Raw genomic sequence first — 6,989 nt, forward strand, 5'->3', positions numbered from 1 at the left:
GTCCATACGTTTGTTCTCTACATCTGTGTCTCAATTTCTGCCCTGCAAACTGGTTCATCTGTACCATTTTTCTAGGTTCCACATATATGCATTAATATATGGTATTTGTTTTTCTCTTTCTGACGTACTTCACTCTGTATGACAGTCTCTAGATCCATCCACGTCTCTACAAATGACCCAATTTCGTTCCTTTTTATGGCTGAGTAATATTCCATTGTGTATATGTACCACAACTTCTTTATCCATTCATCTGTCGATGGGCGTTTAGGTTGCTTCCATGTCCTGGCTATTGTAAATAATGCTGCAGTGAACATTGGGGTGCATGTGTCTTTTTGAATTATGGTTTTCTCTGGGTATATGCCCAGTAGTGGGATTGCTGGGTCGTATGGTAGTTCTATGTTTAGTTTTTTAAGGAACCTCCATACTGTTCTCTATAGTGGCTGTATCAATTTACATGCCCACCAACAGTGCAAGAGGGTTCCCTTTTCTCCACACCCGCTCCAGCATTTGTTGTTTGTAGATTTTCTGATGAAGCCCATTCTAACGGGTGTGAGGTGATACCTCATTGTAGTTTTGATTTGCATTTCTCTAATAATTAGTGATGTTGAGCAGCTTTTCATGTGCTTCTTGGCCATCTGTATGTCTTCTTTGGAGAAATGTCTATTTAGGTCTTCTGCCCATTTTCTGAACCTGCATGAACCTGAGTGGGATGAGAATCAGAGGTTTGGGTGTGGCTTAGACTATTCCCTCCTCTTTTAGGGACTAAAGCATCTGAAGGAACGTATTTGAGCCCAAGCGCAGGGAAGGTTAAAGGGTCCATAAAATCAATGTTAAAAAGTCAAAAATTCACAAAATTCCCATTTCTTGGGAAATAAATTTTTTTTTCCTTTAAGCCTTAGCCCAAAACTTAGGTTATTAAAAAAAAAAAAACCCTCAAATGTACAATTGTTTCTTCTCCTTGTAAAAGCACCACTGTAAACTCAATTTCTGGAATATAAAATGTCCAAGATATTTCCCTCTCCCTACATGAAAACAGTAAGTCTAGACTTCAAATTTATATTTTAACCACATGGCTTTGCTCTTTAATCTTAATGATGACTGTCATCTGTTTCTCTAGCATTATTCATTTGTTTACTGAAGTCAAGAAGCATTGTGGGTTTATCTAAGTCAGGGTGATAGAGTACACAAGAAAAAATGGAATCCATCTTGTAACTACATAAAATGAGAATACGTTCCTGAAGAAAGTCCTGTTCCAAAAGGATAAACAGGTGATGGATTTCCCCAACAGCCTGAAGCATTTTTTTAAACAAGGGACTATTTTTGATTTAAAAAAATGATTTTAAAAAGTGAAGGAAAGAATAGCAACAGTAGTCTGCGTCACTCTCCCCAGAGCAGAAGTTGTTCCATGCTTAGATGTAATTTCAGTCATTCGAGGATCAAGAAGAAAACCCTTCTTTTTTCTTTTTTAACTTTTTATTTTATATTGGAGTTTAGCCGATTAACAATGTTGTGATAGTTTCAGATGCACAGCAAAGGGACTCAGCCATACGTGTACATGTATCCATTGTTTTTAAAAGGATAATTTGGAGTACTTATATTTGGCCTCCAAACACAGTGCACATGTTTAGAAATTGTGGACTCCTGGAAGATATTTGATTATTAAAAAATATTTTTATCATTGATTAGTGTACTGGGTTGGATAATGTCCCCTGCAAATTCATGTCCACCTGGAACCTCAAAATGTGACCTCATTTGGAAACAGGGTCTTTGCAGATGTAACTAGTTAAGTTAAATTGGGATCACACTGGATTAGATTGGGCCCTAAATCCAGTGACTGGTGTCCTTATAAAAAGGCCATATTGGGAATTCCCTGGTGGTCCAGTGGTTAGGACTTGGTGCTTTTACTGCTGTGGCCTGGGTTCAATCCCTGGTCAGGGAACTAAGATCCTCAAGCCACACGGCCAAAAAAAAAAAAAAAGGCCATGTCAAGACACAGAGACATACACGAAGAACTCCCCTTGAGGACAGAGGCAGATACTGGAGTGATGAGTCTAGAAGCCAAGAAATGACGGCCACTGCCAGAAGCTAGGAAGAGGCAAGGAGGGAATCTTCCCTGGAGCCTTCAGAAAAAGTATGGCCCTGTTGACACTTTAATTTCAGACTTCTGGCCTCCAGAACTGTGAGAGAATAAATCTCTGTTGTTTTAAGCCACCAAGTTTGTGGTACTTTGTTATGGCCCTAGGAAACCATCATACTTAGGTTGGGTAAAATATGGAGATGACAATAACATTTTTTCTAAGTGTTGTAATGACCAGCCTGTAATACAGCCTGAACCAACTCAAGATACTTCCTGCTGGAAGAGTGAAGTTCATAGGTTCTTTGGTTCAGGGTTTACTAAAATGTAGCTAATAGACTTCCCTTCAAGTAGAGAAATGATTTTCTATTTTAAATATAGTCAGGTTTGCTATGCTTCATGGTATCTTTATCTTCAGTAAATTGAACTCTACCTAGAAACATCATACATAGCAGTCCCTGAAAATATTACTTTTCATAATTTGGTTTTGCATCTTCCTTCATCTCCAAGGTAAGCCTTATACAGATACATCTTATTCAATTTTACTTTCAGCTAACAGTTCCAAATGCTGTGTTTCTATGTCCTATGAATGCACTCCAAACCATTCTGTTGCTTATTTACCAAACTTTATGAGGCTATGAACCTTTATGGTGATTTATTTTTTGAGGCTTAGGCAATATTTTTATATGCTGATTGCTAAAATCAAAGCATAGAGATTACTTACACTCACAAGGCATGATCCATCACAATAGAAATGTAAACAGCAGTTTACTTCGTCATTTTGCTAGTTGTTCTTCTCTGGTACATTCATCAGACTCCATTTCCTCTTTTGCCCTAATATACTTTATTGTTTTAGGAACTTTCTTCTGAGGGTTCATATGAGAAGGGAGTTATGGCCTCCTTTACACAGAGAGCTAATGGAATAAAGGACTTGCTCTAAATTATATTTTTCCTATATGTGTGTAGGTCTTCTAGCTGGATTAGTGCCAGCTCTTCCTCCTATTCTCAGCCCAAATTCTTGTCCTTTGGCACTCTCAATTTCCTTTTCTATCAGGAATGAACTCCATGTTCATAAGTATGTGCCCTGAAATGACCAACCAACATTCTCTTTGAAAATGGGTCCCCTTGATGTCAACATAGGGAAATAAGAGAGAATAGCAGGGCAGGGTTCTTCCTCTATACTGATTTACAGCCAAAATGGAAACTAAAGACCATTGGCTAAGTCTGGCCATTAACCTACATAATCATACAAGCATAGATATTTGTTTTTTGGTGATATTTACCACGAAGCACAGTGAAATTGAGTCTAAGACCTGTTTTAATGTTTTGATTTTTCTATCCTATGCTCTAATCTTGTTGTAAGCATGGAGCTGTTACTTGTTTACCCAGATGATCACAAGGTTTGAGAAAGCATTTGAGGGGTGAGGGAATAACATAAACTATGCAACAGGGTTAGATGATCTGAAAATTTGCCTATGAAGTGAATGCCTATGGTTGCCATGTTCTTGGAAATACAGACAGCTTTCATGGAGATAAATTAAGCATAACATTTTAAACCAGTCAGCTAATGCAGGAAATGTGTTAGATTTACGTAGTCAGGATTTTAGAATTTGAGAGATTTGGGGTCTCATGTATGTACTTTCTTTAATGGCAGTTCCAATCGGTAGCTGTTAAATATTGTCAATCCAGAGAACATGAGAAGAAAGAGAGCTGAGTTTTGGGAACTACTACAGTGGGATGGTATCTTTAAACGTAGCAGAACTTACTAGTGATTGTCTTGAGAGGCAGATGGCCTCATGGGTCACTAATTCTGCAGACTCTATGAAAGAGAATAGAATTGAGTGGTCAAAATAAAGGCATAAAGAAAAAGTAAAACAAATACTAGGGGTACAGACCTCTGGGTTATAGAACACCACCCAACATTTCATTGGCCTGGCCATCATATTTTTTTATAAAGCAGTAAGTTCCATCTGTTGGGGGAATTTTCTTAACTTCTATAGAGAACAAATTATTTTCTTAGAACTGGGGATGGTATTGTGTTTTAAAGATGGTTCTTAGACTTTTAATCTCTCTTTATATCAAGTTAAACTTTAGTTTGCAATTGTGATTAAAAAAAAAAAAGTCCTGCCAAACGTTACACGTTGAACCCAGCAATGCACATTTTACACCCCAGCCTGTCAATGAAGTGTGACGATGGGCACATGAAAGAAATATCCCATTGCCTGCCAATGTCTAACTTCATTTTTGCTCAACTCACAACTCATCTGACTAAAAACAATACTTAACCTCAATGTTTTTCTGTCATTTCAGGATCTCACTGTACCGCAACATGTCACTGTGGTACAAAATTAAGAAAGGAATTGAAACAAGGGAAATTTTTACTGTTAAGAAATGTAAGAAATAGTGCTTGCTTCATAGGATGATTTCTACGCTTTCTAATTATACTAACTCTACACAGTTTGTGTAGCAAGAATTTCATCTTTTCTTTCTTTGGCCCAGCGTTTTGGGCTTTCTCCACTGCAACTATCAATATTTTTAATAAAGAGACAGATGCCCAGATATTGGCTCCCAGTTCTCAAGGTGTCCACCAGTGACTGTGGAACTTCAGGAAAGTCATTCTTCACCATCGAGCATGGCTTGTTTCTATTTTTATAGAGTTGAGGTATGTAGCTAAAAAGCTATGTAGCTTTTTTATATGTTGAATTTTGGTAGTTTGTTATTAAGTCTGTAATAAGTAACATCAAAATATAAATAATTGAAACTTAAGCATACAAAATTTGGTGAGTAAAATAGTGTCCCAGGGGAGAAGTAAAAATCCAAAGCTACTCTTACAGGCAGGTTTTCATATAGTTTGTGTTATGTAGCATTTGTGTGTGTGTATCTGTGTGTATGTATCTTTTTTTTTTGTTTGTTTATTTTATTTTATTTGTTTTTATATATACTCTTTAATTTTTATTTTATATTGGGGTATAGTTGATTTACAATGTTGTGTTAGTTTCAGGTGTGCAGTGAAGTGGTTCAGTTATACATATACATACATCCATTCTTTTTCAGATTCCTTTCCTATATAGGTTATTACAGAACACTGAGTAGAGTTCCCTGTGCTATACAGTAGATCCTTGTTGATTATCTATTTTATACATAGTAGTGTGTATATGTTAATCCCAAACTCCTAATTTATCCCTCTCCCAACCTTTCCCCTTTGGTAACCATGTTTGTTTTCGAAGTCTGTGAGTCTGTTTCTGTTTTGTAAATAAGTTCATTTGTATCATCTTTTTAGATTCCACATATAAGCGATAGCATATGATATTTTTCTTTCTCTGTCTGACTTACTTCACTCAGTATGATAATCTCTAGGTCCATCCATGTGTATGTGTATCTTTGGGGGGTAGATTTGGGGAGTGTTTACTAGGACTGCGAAAACAAAGTATCACAGACTAGGTGACTTAAACAACGGAAATTGATTTCTCACAGTTCTGGAGGCAGGAGTCTGAGATCAAGGTGTTGGCAGGGTTGGTTTCTTCTGAGGCCTCTCTCCTTGGCTTGTAGATGGCCATCTTCTCCCTGGGTCATCTCATGGTCTTTCTTCTGTGTGTGTCTGTGTCCACATCTTCTCTTCTTAAAGGATATCGATCATGTTGGATTAAGGCCAACTTTAATGACCTCATTTTAACTTAATTACCTCTTTAAAGGCCCTATCCAAATGCCATCACATTCTGAAGTGCTGGGATTAGTACTTCAACATATGAATTTTGGGGGGACCCAATTCAGTGCATACCAGTGGGTATGTAGCTTTAACAGCTTTATTGAGGTATAATCTATGTGCTATAAATTTTACCCATTTTAAGTTTGATGAGTCTTAGTAAGTTTATATAGTCCCATGACCATCACCACAATCCTGTTTTAGAACCACATGGTCTTGTTCTAAGTCTCAAAGAGCACAATGATGTAATGGGAATATTGAATAGCAGCCTAATTGTTACATTCCCAAATTACTTACTAAAATTTATGTTTTAAGAAAGGGTTAAAACTATTGTCTTTATGCATGTGCAGAGTCAGGAAGTATATGGGAAATCTCTGCACCCTCCCTTCAATTTTGCCATGAATCTAAAACTGCTCTAAGAAAAAAAGAAGTCTTGATAAAAGCAAAACAAAACAAAAACAATTGCTTCTTGGCCTAAAAATTTTCATAATCAATTACACTCTGCTTATGTATTGCCTTTTTTTTTTTGGCTGCACCACGTGGCATGTGGGATCTTAGTTCCCCGACCAGGGATGATTGAACCTGCACCTCCTGCAGTGGAAGCATGGAGTCTTAACCACTGGACCACCTGGGAAGTCCACCATGGTTTTTCATGTAAGGATGAAGGCACAGCCCCAAACAATGGAGGGTTCCATCTAACTGTTGAGAGTCAGTTTGATAGAACAGAAAGAACACTGGGCCAGGAGCTGGGAGACCCGAGTTTGCTCTGGGTTCCACGCTTTCCTCCCTGCGCCCCAGTCCCCTCAATAAAAAAGCTCTGACCACCATGTGGAGTTGGTATAAACATCAAATGAGGTTACATAGGTCAAAAATCCTTACAAATTATAAATTGCAATGTAAATGTGAAATGGTATTGCTTTTTGAAGACAAATAAAATGGAGTCCCCGATTAGATAGAATTAAAATAGGCTCTTCTGAACTGTTAACAGCTTACCCAGTTACTTTGAAACATAATTATCTTTTGAGAACCTCAAACTTTATTATTATTGTTTTTTAAAATTAATTTTATTGAAGTATAGTTGATTTACAATGCTGTGTTAATTTCTGCTGTACAGCAAAGTGATTCAGTTATATACACACACACACACACACACACACACACACACACACATTCTTTTTCATGTTCTTTTCCATTATGGTTTATCACAGGATA

The 6,989-nt window shown here is 37.2% G+C and overlaps 1 non-coding gene across 1 annotated transcript; it reads left to right on the top strand.

Annotated features, from left to right (window-relative positions):
• Nucleotides 1–1,867: 1,867 nt before the first annotated feature.
• On the top strand, nt 1,868–1,939 carry TRNAK-UUU (transfer RNA lysine (anticodon UUU)). Its single transcript has one exon. It is a non-coding gene; the product is annotated as a tRNA-Lys (tRNA).
• The last annotated feature ends 5,050 nt before the right edge of the window (nt 1,940–6,989 follow it).

The sequence above is a fragment of the Balaenoptera ricei genome, chromosome 14 (assembly GCF_028023285.1).
Source record: "Balaenoptera ricei isolate mBalRic1 chromosome 14, mBalRic1.hap2, whole genome shotgun sequence".
In the NCBI taxonomy this organism is placed as follows: domain Eukaryota; kingdom Metazoa; phylum Chordata; class Mammalia; order Artiodactyla; family Balaenopteridae; genus Balaenoptera; species Balaenoptera ricei.